Source organism: Eubalaena glacialis, chromosome 6, assembly GCF_028564815.1.
Source record: "Eubalaena glacialis isolate mEubGla1 chromosome 6, mEubGla1.1.hap2.+ XY, whole genome shotgun sequence".
NCBI classification, from domain to species: Eukaryota; Metazoa; Chordata; class Mammalia; order Artiodactyla; family Balaenidae; genus Eubalaena; species Eubalaena glacialis.
The window spans coordinates 78,670,189-78,691,938 of record NC_083721.1 but is presented as its reverse complement, the minus strand read 5'-3'; the positions used below and the strand labels follow the sequence as shown (position 1 = coordinate 78,691,938).

The window sequence follows — 21,750 nt, the reverse complement described above, 5'->3', positions numbered from 1 at the left end:
AAATATTTTTCTGAGCATTTCTTACGCACCCAACACTGTTAGGCACTGACACCAATGAGTTTGCAGCCTCATTCATTCATTCACTTAGGCCACAATTGTTCATTGAATGCCTAGTATGTGAGTTTTCAAACATTTTTTAATTGTTACAATACAATTTTGCCGTTAAGCAAATTTAAAAAAGAAAAATACTCCCATAATTCTGACACATTAACATTTTCCACATTTCTTTCAATTACTGTCCATGTTTTCATACCTTTTATACAACCTAACTATATTGTGAGCCTTTTCCTTTGTAGACACAGTTTCATAATCTGTTAATTACGACAGCAAATACTTTATTGTGTGAATATACAGCATTGGTTATCTAACATTTTCATTCCCAGTCACTTATGTTGTCTGAAAATTATAACATTTAATACTGTGATGACTTGTCTGTATGACGTCATCCTCATTAAACTATGAGTAGCTCCTCAAAGTGAAAGACTATATCCGGTTCAATTCTGAATCACCAACGTGTGCCTGGCACAGAGTAAGGACTTCTAGAAAGCACATGAGACTGTCTAGTGGGGTAGTTAAGAGCAAGGAGACTGCCTCAGTTCTCATTTTGCATTCTCTTCTTGTAGGCTTGTGGCCTTGGACAAGATACAACTTCTCTATATCTCATCTATAAATTGGAGATAATAATAGTACCTTATAAATTATTGTGAGAATTAGCTGATACATGCAAAGTGCCTGCTACTTTGTAAGCACATGTTATAAAAGTGTTCAATGAGTGTATTATATAAGAAAAAAATTGGATGCCCTGAAATATATTTAATGAGTGAATAATACATCAAAGAGCAGTTTTACTTCTGCTTCATACAATAAACTTTTTAAATTTTATATTGTTTCCTTTTTGGCTTAATAACAATGTGAGCATGTACTGTGTGCCAGATATCCAGAGACAAATAATTTCTCAGGATTAATTTCCATAAGCGATATCAATAAATGAAACAACATGAACATTGCTACAGCTTCAATTATACTGTGATTTTCCCTTGGGGAGTTAAACCCTTTGAGGGCAGGGGCAGTGTGTGAGTTTTGCCCTGTTGTCCATCTTTAGCTGGTACCTAGAGACTGGCACCTCCTAGTTCCACCTATTAGTTCATGAGGACCTTTTCTTCTTTCCTGTCTTTTTTTCCCCTTCTCTTTAATTGCTTTCTTTGGATCTCAATTTCTTGGATAAATAAATAAATACGATTCAATTAGGTAACTCTAAGAGCAGAAGAAAAGTCATGGAGGTGGCGGAGTAAAGCATGTGTGAAGACACAAGTCAACTTGGTAGAGAGCTTTTGTTAGGGAGTCCCAGAAATGGGGAAAAGTGATGAAGGGCCTTGCCGGTCAGGAAGAAATCGTGATGGACTAGCGATAGAGAACAAGAGAAAGTTCTTGAGCAAAGGAGTTGACAGTCATTGTAAAGCTTCTCAGGATGACTATACAGACTACCATCTAGAGTGGGAGAGGGTGGCTGAGGGCTCTCTCAGAAATCTGGAGAAACGGGAGTGAATGAAAGGGAGTAATTCTTTTGAGATTGTTTGCTTCTATAACGATTATTTCATTCATTCACTCATTCAGTGCACATGTACTGAGTGCCTACTTTGTGCCAGGCACCTTCCTAGGCACATTGGGTATACACCAGTGGAAAATACAGGTTCCGTTTTGCTGTCCTGAGCAGTAGTTTGTTCCCATGACTGTCACTTTTGCAGCGGAGCGGAGCGCCAGACCACCGAGATTGAGTCTGTTTCTTCCCGTCGCGCTCTGGGCTTGGCACACGATGGGGGCTCAAATCCTGCGGCCTAAATTGATTTATGGCCTTGGCGCAGCACGAGAGCTAAATACACAGAGCCGGAAAGAAAAGGCGATCTCGACTGTGAGACCAGGATCTTGCAATGAGCGCAAGTGTGCGTCTATGTGTATAGCCGGGGGCGCATCTCCCCAGAGCGCCTGGCATCGTGCCAAGCTGCAGGACCCACGCTGTCCCTTTCTGCGCGCTCCAGCCTGCACATGCGGTGGCCGGGCGCCGAAAGGCCTAGCGCAGCCTCTTGCCGGCCGCGGGCCCGGCGCCGCTCCTCCTCGCCGCGGGCGGGGCCGCCCTCGGTGCCGCCCCGCGGCCTCCGCTCTGGGAAGCCCTGAGCGCTGGTGGCTGGCGAGGCGGCGGGTGGAGCGGGAGCCGCGCAGCGCCGGCCAATCGCGCAGCAGCAGGGGAGGAGCCTCAAAGGGGGAAAAAAGAAAGTGCGGCGGAAAGTAAGAGGCTCGTTGCGGGAAGACTGGCCGGATCCGGGTCCCCGGGACTCTGCGTTGGCCAAGCGCACCGAAAGACGCGGTGCTGGGCGATCCTGCACCCATCCCCGCCGCCTTCGCTGCGTCCGCTCTGCCTCCCAAGAAAGGTGAGTCTCGCGCGGCGATGAGGGCTCGGGGGATCACCGATCTACAGAATCTCAAGGTGGAAGGATTCTTACACATCGTCTCCTTCAACCCTATTTTACAGAAGGGCAAACTGAGGCACAGAGCGAGGCAGCGGCTGGGATAGATCACACAGCTAAGTTAGTGCCGTGGGCAGGACTCGAACCCACTGTCCAGAGTCCCGTCTTTGCTTTGTAGGCATTTAAGTAACGCAGTTGTGTGAGGGCTGCGCGTCACTGCAGCCCTCTCCCAGCTCTTTAAGGGATATACCCCGGTATACCCCCGGCCTTGGTTTCTCTGGAGTGCTGCTGTGAACGGTGAGGATAGAAGGGGGCAGCGTGTCCCAGCGTTGCCACTGGGTATCACGTCGTTTCCAGCTTGGACCTGTGACAGCCTGGGTAAAGGCTGCTTGCAGCCTCTCTTTCTCTTCCCCTGACCTGTTTTCTTAGAAAGATGCCCCGCCGAGGGTGTCCGTCAGACTCCTGGTAGAGTCCGTGGAGAGGTGAGGGGCGTCCGGGCGCCAGTCACCTCGTTTGGCACAGTGGTCTCTCCAGCCCCAGGGGAAGCGGGACCGGTCGTCCTGTGGGAAATAGGATGCTTCTCTTGCAGGAATAGCTGACCTCACGGAGCCATAGCCCTTCTCACTTCTAAGTCCTGGGAGGGAACAAGGAAGCTGAGTTAAAGAGAAAAATCACAAACACAAAAGCAAACTTCTGCCGTTTCCTTTAAGAGCCAGTTCCCAGTCTGTCTTGCCTCCACCCGCTGGTGGTGAAATTGTGAAACGCCGCTAGGTTAGCTACCAGCTGAGAAGGAGGATTTACCTGGCCTTCACTCCAGCTCTGCCACCTATTAGCCGTGTGAACTTGGGCAAGTTATCCAATCTTTCTGATACTCAGTTTTGTTTTGTTTTTTGGGTTTTTTCCAGCCATAAAATGGAGATTTTCACGGTCACAATGAGCCCTTAGGGCACTTGGGAGGATGAAACGGGATAATTCAAATAACATGCTTAGCACAGTGCCTGGCTTGGCACCTGTTCAGTTTGACATTGATGGCAACAATTATAAATATTACTGCATAGTAACCTTGGAGACAGTGGGTTTTTAGGAAGCTGAATTTTCAGAGTGACTTTTTTTTTTTTTTTTAATCTAGATGTTGTGGTTTTTTCTTCTTCGGAGTTTGAACAGCTCTTTTTATAGTGTTTTCTGAATGCCCTTTACATGTGACTTTGATTGTAGGTTCTTGACTTGGTGTATAAAATGTTTCCCAGTGATGCCAATGCCCTGCTAGTTTTTAGGCCAAGCCTCAGGTCTGTGAAACTTTGATCTGAGGCATCCTTTACTGGCAAAGAGGGTCTTGAATTTGATGAGAGGCAGAAAGACAAGAGGAGAAGTTGCAAGTTTCATCTATGTTACAGACTGTTCTAAGCCTTTTATTCCCCCTGTGTCAGGTCAGACAAGCAGCTTTATATTTCTCAGCTAATATAGGAAAACAACAAGATTCCCGTGTATTTCTTTTGGATTAAACAGTGATGCTGCTAAATTCAGTCCCTTTTGGACACAAACTTACCTCATATAAACACAAACATCCACATGTGCCCTCACTAGGCTTCCTTTATTATTGGCATTATTGGTATTTTAAAATGAAATAGTGTCCTTTACATACCCCCCACCTGGCTCATAACAATTGCTTTTATTCTGATTGACTTCATACCGTTTTTTACTATCATCTCCTGGCTATGCCGTAAGTCCCTGAACTGAGCATCCAGTATTTACAGTTGGCTGCCTGCTCCACAGTCCATCACATATGCCTGTGTTATTGATGTATGCAGAGCAGGGGTGTGATACACCTTGAGGAAAGGAAAGAGTTCGGTGGTACCCTCTTAGGTAGCTCCCGCACCAGACATTTGCAGAGGATGGGATCGCTTGCTTCCGTCAGCCTGTTCCGTGTGCGTGCATTGTGATGAGCTGGCCAGGATACATCTGAACGCGTGCCTGAGAGACTGGGGACTTGTAGGGAAAAGGAGAATGTTCAAAATAAGGTCAGAACAAGGGGATGGGAGATTGAAAGCTAATTCCTTTTAGTTCTGGTTTTTTAAAGAAAGGATACTCAGTTATACCCTTTCTCCTTGTAGAGATTATTTGTTACCAAATACATAAATATAAAACTTTAAAATTTCCACAGTGTATTCCATATATATTATCTTCTTTGTTACTTGCAATAGCCTTGAGAGAAGGACATGGCGGACATATTAAGAGTGGAAGGATAATATAATGATATGATAAAGTATGAAAAAAGCTGGTTTTGTCGTCAAATTCAGATTTCAGCTCTAATTCCTATGTAGCTGGGTAATACTAAGCAATTTATTTCACCATTTAGAGTTTCTGTTTTATCCAATTCTAAAGTGAAAAAAAAAAATGCTTACCCCAAGGATGCGTGAGGATTAAATTAAGTAGAATAATGTAAAGTACGTGTAGTGAGTAGGTGCTCATTAAATGATATTTCTTCTTAGTTGATCTCAGTTTATTGAGAAGAAAATTGAATAAGAGTCAGAGAAATGAGAAGTTGCCAAGGGTCACGTGGTTCGTAAGTTTCAGCCTTGGGAATACAGATCACAGCTTTTGACTTCTAGTTAAGCGCTTTTCCATCACACCCTGTCGTCTCTCCAATGAGATCTTTAACAATTTCCTTCCGTTGTTGGGTTGACCTTATTTGTTTGGTGATTTCAGGGTATCCTTTTTGTCCCAAAGAGGATATTTCCTTGCTGAGAGAACTATGATCTGTAGAGTTTAGCGGGGCCAGCTCTCAGGAGAGGAAGTTTCAGGGTGATGATCTCTAAGGCAGCCTGCCTACTCACATGTGTTTGAAGTAATGTACCTTCAATTCCTAGGAGTAAGGGTACTATGAAGACATAAAGCTTAGAATTATGTCATGTTTTTCTTCCTGTTCTGAGTGGTTTCTTCTTTCTGCCATCCTCGTGCTAATACGTAGGCTGTTAAGAAGATGGAGGAACAAATACCATGAGTGACCATACCATTTTTCTCTTTCTTTTGCCAATTCCGGAGTCGGAAAGGATGGAATATAGTGAACAGTGTACAGAGGTGGCATTCGCAGGAAAGACCACTGCTGGCTGTTGATGCTGATCATTGGTCAGGAGTTTCAATCCTCCCTGTGGAAACTGACGGCTGCAGGCTTATGTAGGAAAATGAACAGATCTGTTTCCGGCCCAGGCAATGGGGCCATTTATCTGTTGAGACTTCCCACAGGCCTTTAGGTTTCTTTGCTTTGCAGCAAGCAGACAGACTTGTAAAGGCAGTTTGGGGAGAAACGCTGTGCTCCTTGCGTTTGGCCTTTGGAAGCATATGTTTGCTTTTGCCAAACGGTAAGCAGTCAGCGGCATCTTAACCTGGCACAGTTAGAAAAGCAGAATGTAGCTGGAGAAAATCAGAGAAAGAAGCAGAAGAAAAAAATAAAGGTTATCTCCAATATACACACAGTTTCATTTGTTGTTCAACTTTGTCAGGCTTTTGCTGGTGACACAGATGTAAGATCTGTTGAGTCATTATTGTCTTGCCCGTGAAATATTAAAGAGAGCCACCTACTGTGCTCTTTGCTCATTTTGGAAATTGTTCTGTGGGAGACATAAAAACCCCAAAGAACAGGAAGGTTACAGAACATTTGGTATCTGATATTTTGGGGGATTAAATCAGGTTAGCTACTGATTTGCTCTCTTTTTTTTTTTTTCTTCTCCTTTTTGAAAGTGAGAACGCATGGTTTACACTGACGAGGTTGTTAGGAGACCTCCTTCTAGCCTGACCGTGTTCTGCCTAGCTCTAGCAGCTGTGGCAGTGTGGAATCTTAGCATCTGGAGGGTACCTCAGGCAAGTTACTATGTTGAGATGTGCCTCGGTCTCCTCAGCTGGGAAACAGGAACACTGATGCCTACCTAGAAGCTTGAGTCTCTTTCTCAGTGCCTTTTTCATAGGAGGCGTTTAATGAATATGAATTCTTTCTTCTGCCATCAGTTCTTGCAGTTTATTAGTCTGTTCAGTTGTGAAAATCAGAATTTAATAGCCGCCCTTTAGTGAACTCCATCATGGCTTGTACTGAGTGTTTTACGTCTATCATCTCATTCAGTCCTTGCAGTAATCCTGTGTATTTTTTGAGGCAACTGAGACTCAGAGAGGTTAAATAGCAGGACCTTATCGTGTAGCACAAAGCAAGCACCAATGCTGAGACTCATCTCTGCATTTCATTTCAGAGCTAGGAAAGACCTGAAATTGTGCAGCCTCTGGGCTAGAACTGAGGACCTGAATTAGGACCCATGACCCACCCCATCCCCATCCTGTCTTTCTGATCCTGGTATTATCTTGCCTGTGCCTGGGAAGTCGCTTTACCTTTGGGCCTAAAGTATGAGAGAGCTGGTCTAGTTCATCTCTAAGGCTCTTCTGCTACAATACATTGTTATTTTTTTTTTTTTTAAGATTCCTTTCAACTCTGAAATTCTATTGCCACATCTCTTGGTAAAAGTCAAGGCTAAAGATTGAAAGGGGAATAAAGAGAAAATACCCTATTGTATTATGCCAAGAAATCTATTTTCTGGTTAGACAGAGGAGGGCAAGGGAAATCAGCATGCATTGGTGCATGTACTTCTGTCATTTCATTTAAGCATAAAAATAACTCTCAGGTCCATATTATTGTCTACCTTTTACAGAGGAAAGAACTGAGGCTCTGAGAGACTTAGAGAATTGCCCACAGTTATCCAGTTAGTGACAATTAGAATGTGTGTGCCTGAGCACAAAGCTCTTCGGTCTACTATCCCATGTTTACTAGACACCACAGCGTAAGACCTGAGGACTCGTATAACTAGATCCATAGATGTCCCCTCCCTGTGTCGTCACACCACCTCAGCTGCTATCTCCTTTCCCCTGCTTTCCTTCCCAAACCTACTACTCAAATCCCTTCTTGATTCTTCCCAGTTTTGGAGACCACTTTAAATGCTTGTAACCTATTCTTTCTCTCTCTATTATAATTAAAAAAAATTTTTTTTAATTTCTTTTTTAACTGTGGGCCAGTGATTTGTCCCTTTGTGTTCTTGTCCAAGTCCCTGATTAGCACCCAAGCAGCTGAGGGCACGGTTTATCCTGCCCCATGCCTAGCACAGTGCCCTGTACTCAAAAGGTTGAGTTAAATAGATGATGGATTCATGCTGTGTCAGATACGCCCAGCATTGGCTTTCCAGTTTTCTCATACTTTATCATATCATTAATTATTTCAAAGGCCATCTCTACAGACTAATAAGGTAACTTTATTTTATTTGTTTTTAGTTTTGTGGTCACAAAATCAGACAAATGATAAGGAGTCACAGACGCTAATAAGATTGAACATCACTGGCTCAATCATGGAAAAAGACATTTTTATCCCAATAATAAAGGACATTTTGCAGCAAACACAATGAAGGATGACACTGAAGTTCATGCTTGCATATACTGACAGCAAGGCCAGTGTCGAGTGTCCTAAATAAATTACCTGAAAGAAAGTAGGAAGTTTCCAGGGAAGCGGGTAGCTGCAGTGAGCTTTGATCTCACTTTCTAAAAGCAGTGAAGAATTCATACCAGTCCAGCTATTATTTGATATAATTGGACATGAGGACAGGTGACCTTTTATGTCTAGTTTATATGTAGGAGATGCCTGTAGTTTCTTCCTGTCTGACACATAAGTCCTTATGATTACACTGGCTTCCTCTTTTCCCAATCAGTGCTAAAGGCAACAGAAAAGAGAACCGGTCATTTCTGAAAATGTTCTTTTCATAGATAACATAGTTCCTTACGCCAGGTATGGTTAGATGCTATGGTGACCTAAAATTGTGGTTGTGTAACATCATGGGCTTTAGCATCAGACCACCTTCCCTGGATTTGTCCTTAGACAAGTTATTTCGTCTATCCCTACTTTATTCTCAGCACCTGTAAAAAGGGGATAATAAAACCCATTTCATCCAGCTTTTGGTAGGTGTCAGGTGCCAAAACATTTGTTAAGAGCCTGGCACATGGGGATTTTAACCTTCGTTATGATTAACAACTACAGAGATATTCAATTGCATGCCCAAATCAATATGGGATTAGAAAGTAGAAGACCTAGATTCAAATGAACAGTTTTTGTTTTTTTATAGAATTTTAAGCCTCAAAATGCTTGTTATTATATACGCACATGCACACAAGTATTTTTTTCTTGCAATAATCTGAGGTAATCAAAGTAATTGTTCTCAACACCATTTTACATCCCGAGTCTGAGAGACTAAATATTTTCTAAGGCCACACAGCCAGCGAATAGTGGAGTTGGGACTTTCACCCTAGATCTCTAACTCCAAGGTTATGCTTTTTCCCCCTCAATCATTCAGTGCAACAGCCCTGGTACTGGTTAGTGGCTTTTCCTTCTCTAAGAGTCCTTTTTCTATCCTCCAGAGTGAGGAATTTGGACAAGGTCCTCTCTAAGGCACGTTGTTCTATGAATCTGTGCCTGGAAGGTAATGACTTAGGAGACACCATGAAAAGCTAAGAGTAGATCCATACTCTTAGTTCCACAGAGGCATCCACATGTTAGGCATGTGGAGTGTCATAAAATCCAGATACCTGGCAGCCTCCTTGGCCTCAGTGAGAATCACAAGTGAGCACTGCGTTAGGAGTCACATCCATAAAGACACTTTCTATGTCCTTAAGGATGTGATTCTGCTACATTCCCACAACCTGCAAACTGTTTTCTCCCTCTGGATCCAGGTTTGGGGGTGGGAGGAGTAAACAGACACCTGGGTTAGGCACAGTGACATTTTTTGTTTGGGAAATAAAAAGAGAGCTTTTTTAAAAAAAATATAAAGCAAGCTCTCTATCACCATTAATTACCATAATCTTCTACAAAGAAGTAAAGGGATAAAATATTTAGCTTTAATTTGGACTGTAGCATTATGAGCGCATATTTTCTGCTTTCTTCTTTTGAGCTAATTTAGTGCCCATGGAAGAAGCTAGACTCTCACTGAAATAGATATAGGGTTTTTCTCCACTTAAAGAAATGATGGACACTTGAGAACGATAATACACACTAAATAGCTCTTTTCTGGAAGATTAGACTTCGGTTTGCCAATTACAGTGTGAGACAGTAGCAGGGTTTGGGGGTTGAATGGATAAAGTGGGTGGTGAAAAGTTGGCTGGCTTTGAAGTCAGAGTTGGGTTTGAACCCTAGATACTGCTTGCTTAGCCCGTCCAGACTTAGTTTACTTTTCTGTAAAATGGTGATAAGCCTGCTCTAGCTATCTCCTGGTTAGATAGACCTCTATATCTATATCTATTCCCATCTCCACTCCTGCCATTCCTGACCTCACTTACCCTGCTCAGCTTTTTCTCTTGTCCATAGCGGTTGTCACCTTATCAGCTTCCACATACTATTTAATTAATTTGTGTAGCCTGTCAACTGTTTAGTGTTTAGTTTTACACTAGAGTGTAAAATCCACAAGGGCAGGGACCCTTGTTTTCCTCACTGCTGTATCCTGGGTGCCTAAAATAGTATCTTAGCAAATAGTATCTGCCTAGATGATGCAAATAACATCATGAGTAAATGATGAATAAATACAAGTATAGATGTTAGTATTATTTATCCTCAACGAGTAGAAAGAAATAGATAAGGAAATGAATTATATAGATATATAATACTGAAATAAAAAATTTGTTATATATACACACATATACACACACATATATATACACACTTATACACATACACATATACATATATATGTGGGCATATATATTTAGAATATTGACCATATATTTAGAATATTGAAGTATAAATTTATGTGTATGCATATGTATGTGTGTATATACATACATTTAGAAGTTATCCAGAATTGCCTTGGGAGGCAGAGGTGTTAAGGTAATTCCTTGCTGTTAGCATTACTAAGAATAGTTTGGGAGAGATACAAAAAAAAAAAAAAAAAAAAATATATATATATATATATATATATATATATATATATATATGTGAACGGACAACAAACAAACAAACAGAAGACATGCAAGTGAGTTCAGGGTAAGAAATAAGGGGCTGAGATTAAAACAGTGACAACAACAACGATGTTGGAGGGCTGTGGAGGAGAGGCAGTTTTAAATAGGGTAGTCAGGGATGACACCTCTGAGAAGGTGATGTTTGAGCTAAGACAAAAAAGCCTGAGAAGGAGCCAGGGTCGATCTGTTCATGGTTGAGGTGGCAGGGTCTGGTAAGAGGGAGAGAAGGGCTGGAACTAAGGTTCTAAGATAAGCAGGGGCTAGATCAGACTGGCCTTACAAGCCAAGGTAAGGAGTTTGGATTTTATGCAAAATGCAGCAGGAAGTCACTGAAAGGACTAAAGTAGAATGATGACCAGGTTTGACATATTTGGAACCTCAAACAGAGAGTGAAGGAAAATGGAAGAATTCATTTCTGAGATGAAGAGGTAAAACTGTGCTGACCTCATGTAGGTTCCTAAGGACAAATGAGAAGACATTCAGTCTCATTGATCTGTCATTCATGGCCTTTCTTTCCCATTAGAATGCCCAACAAAACAACAACAGAAAAAAGCAGGCTAAATAGGCAAAATCAGATTCCTTTTCTTTTTCTCAAACGGTATCATTATTTTTTCCAAATGCACTAAGTAATAGATGGATATGTAAGTGCAGTTGCTCAATTCAATTCAGCTGGAAATTTTACAGTTCTTGTGTAGGTGTTTTATGTAATCAGTCCCCCAAAACACTGGACCTGGAGCTATTTCTTTATGAGATTTTAGGTACCAGTTTCTGAAATCTGCTGTCCTGAAGAGTGAGTGTGTGAAAAGCAAATTCAATTCCATATAAGATCAATTTCTTCTTTCTGGCTCTAAAAGTCTAAAAGGTGCCTAACTCTTCTCTCAAGAGGTAGAACTCCTCCATGAAGTCTTGACTGACACATGCATATGCAGGCTCATACATGCCTTGTAATAATATAAGCTTTACAAATATTAGCTTATCAAAATCTCAGAATAAGTTTAAGAGAGGCAGGTACTATTATAATCACCATTTTACAGAAGAGAAAACTGAGGCCAAGCTCACAGACGTAGTTGACAGTAGAGTCAGTATTTGAACTTGGGCAAGCTTAACCACTATACCATACTGCCCTGTGATTGTAAGAAGTGACCCTGAATATTTTATTTATCTCTACTAGTCCCACTTCACGGTGCTTCCTGTGAAGGAATAGTTCAATAAATGTATTGACTCAGTGAATGAATGCGTGACCTTTTAAGTTGCATTATTTCATTAGCATATAGTAGTAAACGTGTGGGTTTTAGACTGAGATAACCTGGGCAGGGTAATGCTACTTACTACCCCTGGGCTATGGTAAAATTACTTCACATCTCTAAACCTGTATCCTCGTTTGTGTTATTGGCATAAGGATATAGAACTGTTTTAGGATTAAATATGTTTATAAAGTACTTAGCAGAGTGCCTGCAATTTAATTAGTGCTCAGTCCACTTCAGCTATTTTTATTTTTATTTTTTGAACTAAAACAACCTCTCCAAACACGCTTACACTTACCTACTCCTTAGTTTTTCAGTTGTGCTAGTTTTATTCACTTCCTTTAAAAATCAAAGCCAAAAATCCAATCATATAATCAGTGATGTTAATTTTGTTCCAGGATCCATTCTGGTACCTTGCCCTCAGCATGGCACTCCTGTAGGTAGAAGGGCCAGTCCTGGGGAACTACATGGAGGCAAAGGTGCTGTAGGACCGCCCTGTTTCTCTACTCCAAACATCCCTGCAGGCAGCACTGCCCAACCTTCTCCCCAGACAAAGCTGGCTTGCTGAAAAATTATTTTATATTCTAGTGGTGGCCCCAGAGCATTCTGGGTGACAAAGGAAAAACAGCCGAAGACTCAAATTTTGTCCCAGATAACACTTAATGAGGCTAATTTACACAGCTTGCCGGACGTTTAGGACCCCTTCTAATCACAATCACTGATATTGATCCAGTGCTTTTTGTGTGCCAGGAGCTGTGCCGAGTCCTTTATTTTCATTATCTCATTCAATCCTATTTCCAACCTATGTGAATTAAACCAGGGGGAAAAATTAGAAAGTGCCACAGTTGCCTCCTTGTGTGTATTGGGGGCTGTGATGATGAAAACAATTATTTCTTATGTGTGTTTTTCTCCACATTTTTCTTCCAAAGCAAACTGTACGGGGTTGTAACACCTGTAGAGTCTCCAGGGACCTTCCCTGCTGGGAAGAGATGCTTGGCAGAGAAATGAGGCAAAGCCTGTGTGGGGAAGGCAAGAAGCTTCATTCTAGTTGACAGTTTATTTTGCCCTGGAAGAAGCTGGCAACAATGAACTCAGTCCTATTTTGTTGGCTGCATTTACTTGCTTTTTTGTAAGAAACCAATGTGGTGCTGATTTACAATGACTTCTATTTATTTATTTATTTATTTTTTGCTTTATGAGATATTTAAAAGGTGTAATTTTTATTGTCCCACTTCTCCCAAGTTTGATGATTTCCTTGGAGGAAAAGTACACACACACACACACACACACACACACACACACACACGAGAACAGTGCCTTAATCATAGTTGACTCTCACTACTTATTTGTTGAATAAATGCATGACAAAAAATAAAAATCCTCTTTTTTTCTGATAATGGGAGCTACTATGAGATTCTTTAATGGTGAAATTTCAATATGTAACTTTCTTTTAAATTTTTTGTTTTAAAAAATAATTTCAGAAGGAGATTATTCTAAAATATGTAGCATTACTAAATGTTGGTGACTCAGGACAGTTTATTGGAGTGGGCTGTAATTCCTTTAGAATTTATTAAGGTGAGATCATTTACCTATGTACTAAATGGCCCCAAACTGGTATACTTTAAATTTGTGTAATCTGGTTTTCATAAATTTTCTGTCCTCTTTCTCTTTCATTGTCTGCTATTACTTCTTGCTTTCATCATGTCTTGCTCTAGCAGTTATCTATTCTCCATACAATTAGCTGTTCCTGCTTTATTGTGGACTAGGGAGCCAGCTAACGAGTTTTATTAGAACCATGTATAAGATAATAAAAAGCGTTGGATTCGGATTGGAGAGGCTCTTCTCTAAGGGAAGAGAATGGAAAGGTAAAGTGGCTCTAGAAATAATCTCCATATAAGTGAGGCTACACCATACACAGTAGCATTGGGTTTTCCTTACCTGTGTTATTAAAAAGGGAGTAGTTGCATGGATAATTCATTTACTCTTTTGGACACTAAGCAGTTTTTGAGATCCTTCTGTAGTTAAGACACTGGTGAGATTTGGAGATTAAAATGCAATCACACTAACACAACTCCAGAAGAATAAGAATTTATAGATCATTGTGAAAGATAAGATGCACCAGAGGTTGTAATACAACTTATATAATATTTGGATTAGTCTAAGAGTATATAACAGAACTTTTAAAAGATATGTGGTAAAATATTTTGATGTTTCAAAGGAAGAGGCAACTGTGTCACTCAGGAAGGGGTTTATGAGGAAGTGGTATTTGAGGTGAATCTTGAAATGATGTACAGGCAGGTTTTGGACATAGATTGGTGAGGAGGAGTGACGTATGAGCTAGGGTCCGACCAGGGAAGCAGAAATGATATGGATGGATGATATAGAATGTGGAATTTATCATAGGGATTAGTCTTACAATTGTGGGAGAAGGTGGGCAAAGAAAACCCCAAAAGGGGACAGTTGGAAGTCACTAAGGACCCTGAGAAGGAGCCAGTGAAGAAGTCTGTTGCCCCTGCCTGTGTTAGGTGGGCAGTCAGGAAGAAATGTTGCATGTGAAATGGAAGAGATCAACCTGCGGACAAACTGCAACCCTTAACCATCTCTGTCTGTATCTAACCATACTGTATGGGTGGCCTGCGGAAGGAGCTGGTGCTCTTAGCCATGGAGCTTCAGACTTACCTGGCTTTGGGCATGAAGAAGTTGAAGGAGGGGATCTAGCAGGAGCTGAAGGAGCCGTGGGCCTGGCTGCTGCCCCCACCTAGGAGGTGAGCCATCAGATCAGCAATAAGGTGCATGAGCTGCAATAGCACCCAGGTGCCTAGACAGACCCTCCCAAAGCAATTGCTCCTACTTCACTTCTCCCCTCCAAATCTCATGCACATTTCCCGGTGGTCAGCCCTAACTCAGAACCATGCAGAGAAGGGGATTCTGGAAAACATAATTCCAGTTGAACTAAATTGACACAGTTAAAAACCACAAGTGATACTACAGATAAAGGGAACAGGGTGAAAACATAAAGTGAAGGAGGGAATCGGGTGTCTTGCTGGGGCAGAGCCCAGTTTGACCAGGAGATGGTATATGAACACTGGGGTCATTGAAGATCAGACTTTAAAAAGGTGAGCAGAGGCTGTATTTTGAGGACCTGACATACTCTGTTGAGCAGTTTGTGTTTAATCCTGTAAGGCAGGGAGAAGCACTGAATATTCTTCAGCAAGGGAAGGGTGTAATCAGACCTGTGTTTTAGACAGGTCTGGCAATGCAAAGCATTGGAGCTTCGAAAGGGAATAGGCGGGGCAATTAATGAGCATTCTATTATAATAATCCAAGGAAGAAAATTTGCATTCCCAGAGCTCTCTTCTATTCTCACCGAGGGAGGTGACTCAGAGTCATCATAAGTGGTTGTTCAGGACCATCCTGGGAATAAAAAATATTTGTGTACATTGCAAGCCAAGCTGATTTGATCTAGGGCTAATGTTGTCAGCTATAATACCCTTATGGCATACCTAGATCACTGTTCTTTAAAACCCCCTCGTGCTTCCGCCTGTGGTATGTGAAGAGCAAGAGGAAGTGTATATGTAATTGGAACACTGACTGAAATGAAATTGGCTTACGAACCACGTCATATCATTTTGAGAGGAAGATCCTATAAAATAAATATTACTTGTTTCACTTAGTAAAATAATGCTTTTTGGTTTTACTGAGTGGTAATAGGAGTGTCCCCATATGTCGATCCAGTGCCTAACAATCTGCAAATTACTCGCATGTCCATTATTGCATTTGATTTGACAACAACTCTGCAAGGTCACTTTGGTCTGAATTAGTATAAGTGAGAAAACTGAAGTTCAGAGGTGATAACCATCAAGTGACCCCTTAGCCCCTGATGATTCAAGAGCGCTCACTGCAGTTCCATAGATTCATTCAGTGGACACCTTTCTATCACTCATCCCTTCATCTCACTCAATGCACCACTGCCTGATAATTTTCTTGGGACACATCTCTGGTTCTGCTGTGTCCCTGTTCTAAATCTGTCCTTAGTTTTTGGACTTCATTACCTTTAAGGTCTGTTCCCACCCAGAGAGCAGGCCCCTTGTAACCCAGGTGTTACAGTTCCAGCTGTCTGATTCCTCACCCTCTTGCAGGATCTTTACTGCCTTCCCTCAAAGTGCAGAACACCAAACACAGGGCAAAGAGGGAAAGCCTTCTTTACAAGAGCGTACCTGAGCAGGTACATTAGCATCCCCGGGAGATCCACACAATCTTTGAATTAGACCATTCCATAAGTCTTCCGTGACAGTGCTTCCCAAGCACATACGCCTGAATGTTTGAAAATCATATCTCCTGGCTTTCTACTTGTCAAAACACAGCAGCTCATTCACTTGTCTTGACTTATTTAAAACACACACTTATACCCAGTGCTGTATCGCTGAGATTTCAACAGTGAACAGCAAGTGAATAAGAAAGCTATAACCTCCATTCAATGCACCCCTGCAGTGTTTTGTCCACTTAGAGGGCTCCCTATGGCATAGCAAGTTAGGGTGACAACTTCAGGTGCTATACTTGGGGACGTCTAGAACTGTTGCTGTTATTAATGTAGAGACACGGCTCGGGAGAGCAGGAGGAGGCATACAGGAATCAAGCTTTCTAGTTGCCATTAAAAGGAGTACTTTTAATGGTTCTCTGAGAATACCGAATCATAGGGTTGAAAGACTAAATTGCTGGCTTTGCAAATAGGCTAGAAAAGGATGTCCCTGGTTTAGTCAGTCAAACCTGTCTATACCTGGCCTTCCAAGTTCTAGTACAGTGTACTTTCTACTATAATATGCTGCTTCTCCTGCTTTGGTTCTCCCCCATGAGAACTGCCCTCATTCCTCTCTACCAAACAGGTGGGTTTTCTGTTTCCTGAATCTGCTACAGTGTGTAAGGGAAAGTTTAGGAGAATTGAAGGCTAGACTTCTAGTATTAAGAAAAAATAATAATATCCAAGGAACTGGAGTGCTTTCTCTGTGCTAGGTGCCTTATAAAATTATCTCACATGATCTTCATACCTCTAATTCCATAAGATGTCTTACTGACCCCATCCACGAATAAGGAAACTGAGACTCAGCATGGTAAAGAAGCTTGCACAGCTATAGAGGATTTGAGGCTAGGTCTGTGTGACTCCAAAGCGTATGCTGAAGCCATGTGTTTTGATTCACTGTGGTGCAGTGTCCCCTCTATGTCAGGGACCCATCCCATTGCTTACACGCACATGAGAATCTTGTAAACAATCTTTAGTTACTACACTGATCTGTCCGACAGTTCCCCAGAAACCCAGCCTGGTGAGCTAGCCCACTGGTCATTGGAGTTTCTGGCCTCTTATTTCTTTCCATTCTCCTTTTTCAATTTCCTCTTAAGCCTAGCTAGCATAGGAGCTGCATTAACCAACAGATGCCAGTTCTTCCCATTTTAATGGCATTTTCATTTTCTCAGTATGCTTTTCTCACTATGAGGTTTGGAGAGACGAGTAGAGAGCTCTATGGAGACATGGAAATGATGTCTCAAATACCGGAACCACTGGGTTAAATGTCCAAAGGTGTCCGTAGAAGAGAGAGGCACGTTCCTGACATGGTTCCAGAGACCTCAACCAGTACAAGTAGGTAGAAATTCCAGGGGATCAGAGTCCTGCTCAACGTAATGAGATACTATACAGTTCGGGTCATATGAAAAGTAAACTGGTAATGATTTCACCATCGCTAGAGATACTTAAAGAGGCCCCGTACATCCACTTGGCAAGGATCTTACAGGGAGAATTGAATATCGCAAAAAGAAGTTTGAATCAAAATGACACTTGAGGGCCTTTCCGGCCTTGAGATTCTGTCTTGAATTCACTTAGAAACTTTATCTTGGGAATAAAGGTTTGCCCTTGTTACAATTAACACCAACTAGTGATATCGCCTCCTCCCTCCCCACTGTGCTTCCCCCGTCTGAACAACCACTCGATTTAGGACGGGGACTCAGGATGAGGAAGGATGTGGCTTCTTCCCGCTTGGCAGCAACTCCGTGTCAGAATGGAAGACTTGTGTCTGCGCCTGGCACGGATCCGTCGGGCCCTCTTACCAGCCCAGTCGTGTCTGTGACCAGAGCACGTGGGAGGTGCACATCCGTGTAGAAAAATCTCCCGCTGGCTGCCAGCTCTGCATTTTTGTTTTGTAATTACTAATGAATGCAGTCTTGCCCAGGGCAGACCTCTTGGAGGAATGAAGACACACCCTGAAACAAGTCTGAGTCAGACCAGATAAGCATGCCCTGCAAAATAATCCCTCTGCAGTTGGCAGCCTATGAGAAAGTGCCTTTGAGACCAGTTTCTTCTTGCCATTTCAAAGGAGAGCCGCTTACGGGCCAGGATGTCAGGAGTGCAAAGCTCCTGTTTTTTTTTTTTCCTATTTTCTTTTTTCTTTTGAATTGGCTTACTACTAATCTGAAAGCTGTGCTGTTCAAAAATGATAATCCTTTGACTTAATGTCAGAAGTGAGACAATACCTCTGTTCTTGAAGGAAGGCGTGTTAGAATGATAGAAAGTGTCCAGGAGTTGATTAACAGCTTGGATTTGAAAGAATAAAAAGTTACCCAAACTGGCAGTGGGTCATTCAGACCAGTACTGCATGTAAGAATGGACAGTGCTTTTCAATGAAATACGGTTCTCTTTCCCTTCAGGACTTATAAAGACCTTACCAATCTCCAACCCAGTTCAACTTTTTTTTTTAATGAAATGCTATAGCTAAGTATACTTTGCTCAAATCTGTCACATTTGGATATCTCAAACTGTGAAGTCCCTTACAGGGATGCTTCAGGAACTCACAGCTATCTGGTCAGGTCAATCCCACTGTCCTTAGGAAATAAACACGTGAGAAACTTCATAGGTGCAGGAATTTCTTTAGGGATCTGGTTCCACACTGCCTGAAGGTAGTTTGGCCAAGATTTCATGCATACACCATACATCTTCACAATGTCTTGGGAAGAGAACAGCAGCTTCGGTTCCTCTGGCAGCTGGCTCATTGTTCCTGGGCCCAAGTAGCTGTCCTCCTGTGACACAGGACCATTGCCTGTTTAGACATGACTCTTTCCTGGGATATAAATGGTGGGTTATTTTTATGGGACAGTTATATTTCTTAGTAGTTTTTCAGAGTTGGGAGGCAGCATGGCTTCACCAGAGAAAAGCTTGAATTGGGAATCAAAAGCCATCTTTTCACATTTCACAAGCAAGCTATTGACCTCTCCTTCCTGGGCTTCTGCTTCCTGAATAGTATCCCAAATAACATTGTTTGACTTCTGAGGCCCTTTCTGATTTTCTAGAGGTCATCTTGATAAGAAGATAGCTAAAGAGGGGGGGGGGGACAATTAAAAAAACAAAAAAACAACTAATTGTAGGATAAGGCTTAGGAAAATATGTTCTCTATTTTAAATATATTGCAAATATATGAAACTTCATCTGTATTGTATAATACAGGGTGTTCGGATTTCCCCTGTCATTTCTATTTGCTAAGACCTGACTAGAAATATGAATCATAGCCATGAGGAAGCTTAGACATCATCATGTTTAATTCACTCATTTTATGCATAAATAAACCCAAGGCCCTTACCCAGAGTTACGCAGAGCCTTGAACTCATCCCCTGCCTTCTTGGGCCGCTCTCTTTCTAATGCATTGCCTGTTCAGTTTATTTAACAGTAATGAGCCTTTAGAGAAAGAATCAGGCCAGATTCTCAAAGTTGATGGCTTCTAAACCATAGTTTAGTGACTATAAGAACATGCTAGCAAGAAGATTTGATTTATGTATGTGACTTATTTTCCCCGTGATAAATGTTTTGGACATAAGTTCCCTTTTGTGCAGCTCTCTTTCTGGCCAACATATAACACCTTTCTTTCTCTTAGGTTTAGAAGGTCTCTTCTCCATGGAAAACTTATAACTCATTCTCAGTTCCCTACCAGGGCCACCCACTCTGACAATTCTGATTACAGTATTTCTTACGGTAAAACCTCAGCTCTCTGAAAAGACTCAGTTCTTTCTGGGATATAGAGCATTATGAAAAGTTAAGGTTTCAGTTCCTCATTACCAATTTTGTAATCATGGGGTAGCCACAAACACAGGATAAGATTCAACCTGTCCTGGATTATAGGTCTGATTATTTCTAATAACCAGCTGACCTTGGATCAGTCATGTTATCTTTGTACTTTTGTTTTTCTGTCTGTTAAGTGAGGTAGTTGACCCAAGGCCTTCCACAGGTCTTCTAGGATCAAGGATCTTGTTGTAACTGTTTTAATAGTATGTCTTTCTAAAGTGTATTCCATACCACACAGCTGTCTTATAGTGAGTATCCTGAGAAATTATACCTTTAATTAATAATTCAGGGCCATTATTTTGAGCATCAATTACTTTTTACTGTGCATAATGATGTCCCCAGGACCTACTGAAGTATGTAAGACTCCAACACTATGTGGCCTCAGACCTCCATATCGCTGTTTTTTATTTTTCTTCTTGCTTTTTAGTTTTCTTGTTTGGCTTTTTTTTTTTTTCTTTTAAATCCTTTGGTAATTTAATGGTAACATTTTGAGGGGAAACATTTTTATTGATTGATTTTTTTGGCCACGCCATGTGGATTGCAGGATCTTAGTTCCCTGATCAGGGATTGAACCCACGTGCCCTTAGCAGTGAAAGCACGGAGTCTTAACCACTGGTCTGCCAGGGAATTCCTCTTGTTTGCTTTTAATAGCTCAACTTTCCCACTGCCATCAACATGCCTACTTATAAAAGATCTGCCTTCCATCCAAATTTGCTACTCTTCTGTGCTTTGGCATAAAAACTCAGATAACCAAGTTGTTAGAATGGAGATATGAGGAATGCAAAGTTGTGTAAGCAAAGTTGATTAATGCTTTAAGGTTGATGTAGAACTCATTCTGGTTGCTGTTAAGAGCACTGTTATTGGCTACTGAGTATTGACTTGGTGGTTGACACTGTCTAGTAATTGAGTTACCAACTGCTGAGGTATAACCATAGGCCTTTGATTCTGTGTGTTTTGCTTTCCTCCTCTTTTATTGATAGATGTTATGCTTCTTAGCCACTAGGATCACTTCAGAGTTTTACTGTGATTTTCTGGGTAGATGCTAGGGACCTTATGGACTTTTTAATTAATACTAAATTCACCATAAGCCTAAGTATGGTATGAAAAGAGCAAATTTTTTTAAAAAATCAAAAAGGCATCAATAGGGAAATGGTTAAATACACTATGGTATAGTTGGTTAATGGACTTGTATTTAGCCATTAAAAAGTATTAGTATAATTTTATGAACTGATCTGGCAAAATGGGAATGATATATTATTAAATAAAAAAAAGCAATTTGTAGACCTACACATGATTTGATTTTTGTAAAAAAGAAAAAGAAAGGAAAAAATTATGTATGAAAAAATGGAAAAATCTGAATCTAGGAGTGACATATGGTTGTGGTGGCAGTGGGATTAATGAAGGCTGAAAAGAAAGGGAAGGACACATGTTTTCACTTCCTACCTAATACAATTTTTTTTAAAGGAGAAGTAGGATTATAGATAATTTCCTCCTCAACATTGTTTTATGAAACTGTAAAAGCATACAGTACAGTTGGAAATGTGTTACAGTAAACACCCATATAACCACCACCTAGATTCTACCATTTATATTATATGATACCTGCTTTATTACTTATGTATCCGTTTATGTATTTATGGGTGATATTTATGTTTTTCAGTATTTTCAGACTTATTTAAGGAATTGACCTGGAGCCACTTGCTAAATGAGATTCATAGCCTATCCCAAAGAACCGTAATGCCATATTCACAGATTTTACTGATTTGGACAGACCCAGAAACAAATACTGATAGAGGCTTTTTAGACATCCTTACCTTAGATACCTTTTATCTTCTTTTTTATTAGTAACAATGTTGGCAGAGGAGTCAAGGAACTTGTCCATTAGGGCTGGCAACTTGCTTGAATTTCCTAGGCATCC

General features: G+C 41.2%; 1 protein-coding gene across 4 annotated transcripts in view; it reads left to right on the top strand.

Moving 5' to 3' along the window:
• Nucleotides 1–2,271: 2,271 nt before the first annotated feature.
• IL1RAP (interleukin 1 receptor accessory protein) overlaps nucleotides 2,272–21,750 on the top strand; it is a 121,903-nt gene continuing 102,424 nt past the window's right edge. For all 4 annotated transcript variants that reach the window (XM_061193272.1, XM_061193274.1, XM_061193273.1 and 1 more), the window contains exon 1: nucleotides 2,272–2,426. The gene's annotated coding sequence lies outside the window, so the exon portion shown is untranslated. The remainder of the gene's footprint in view (nucleotides 2,427–21,750) is intronic.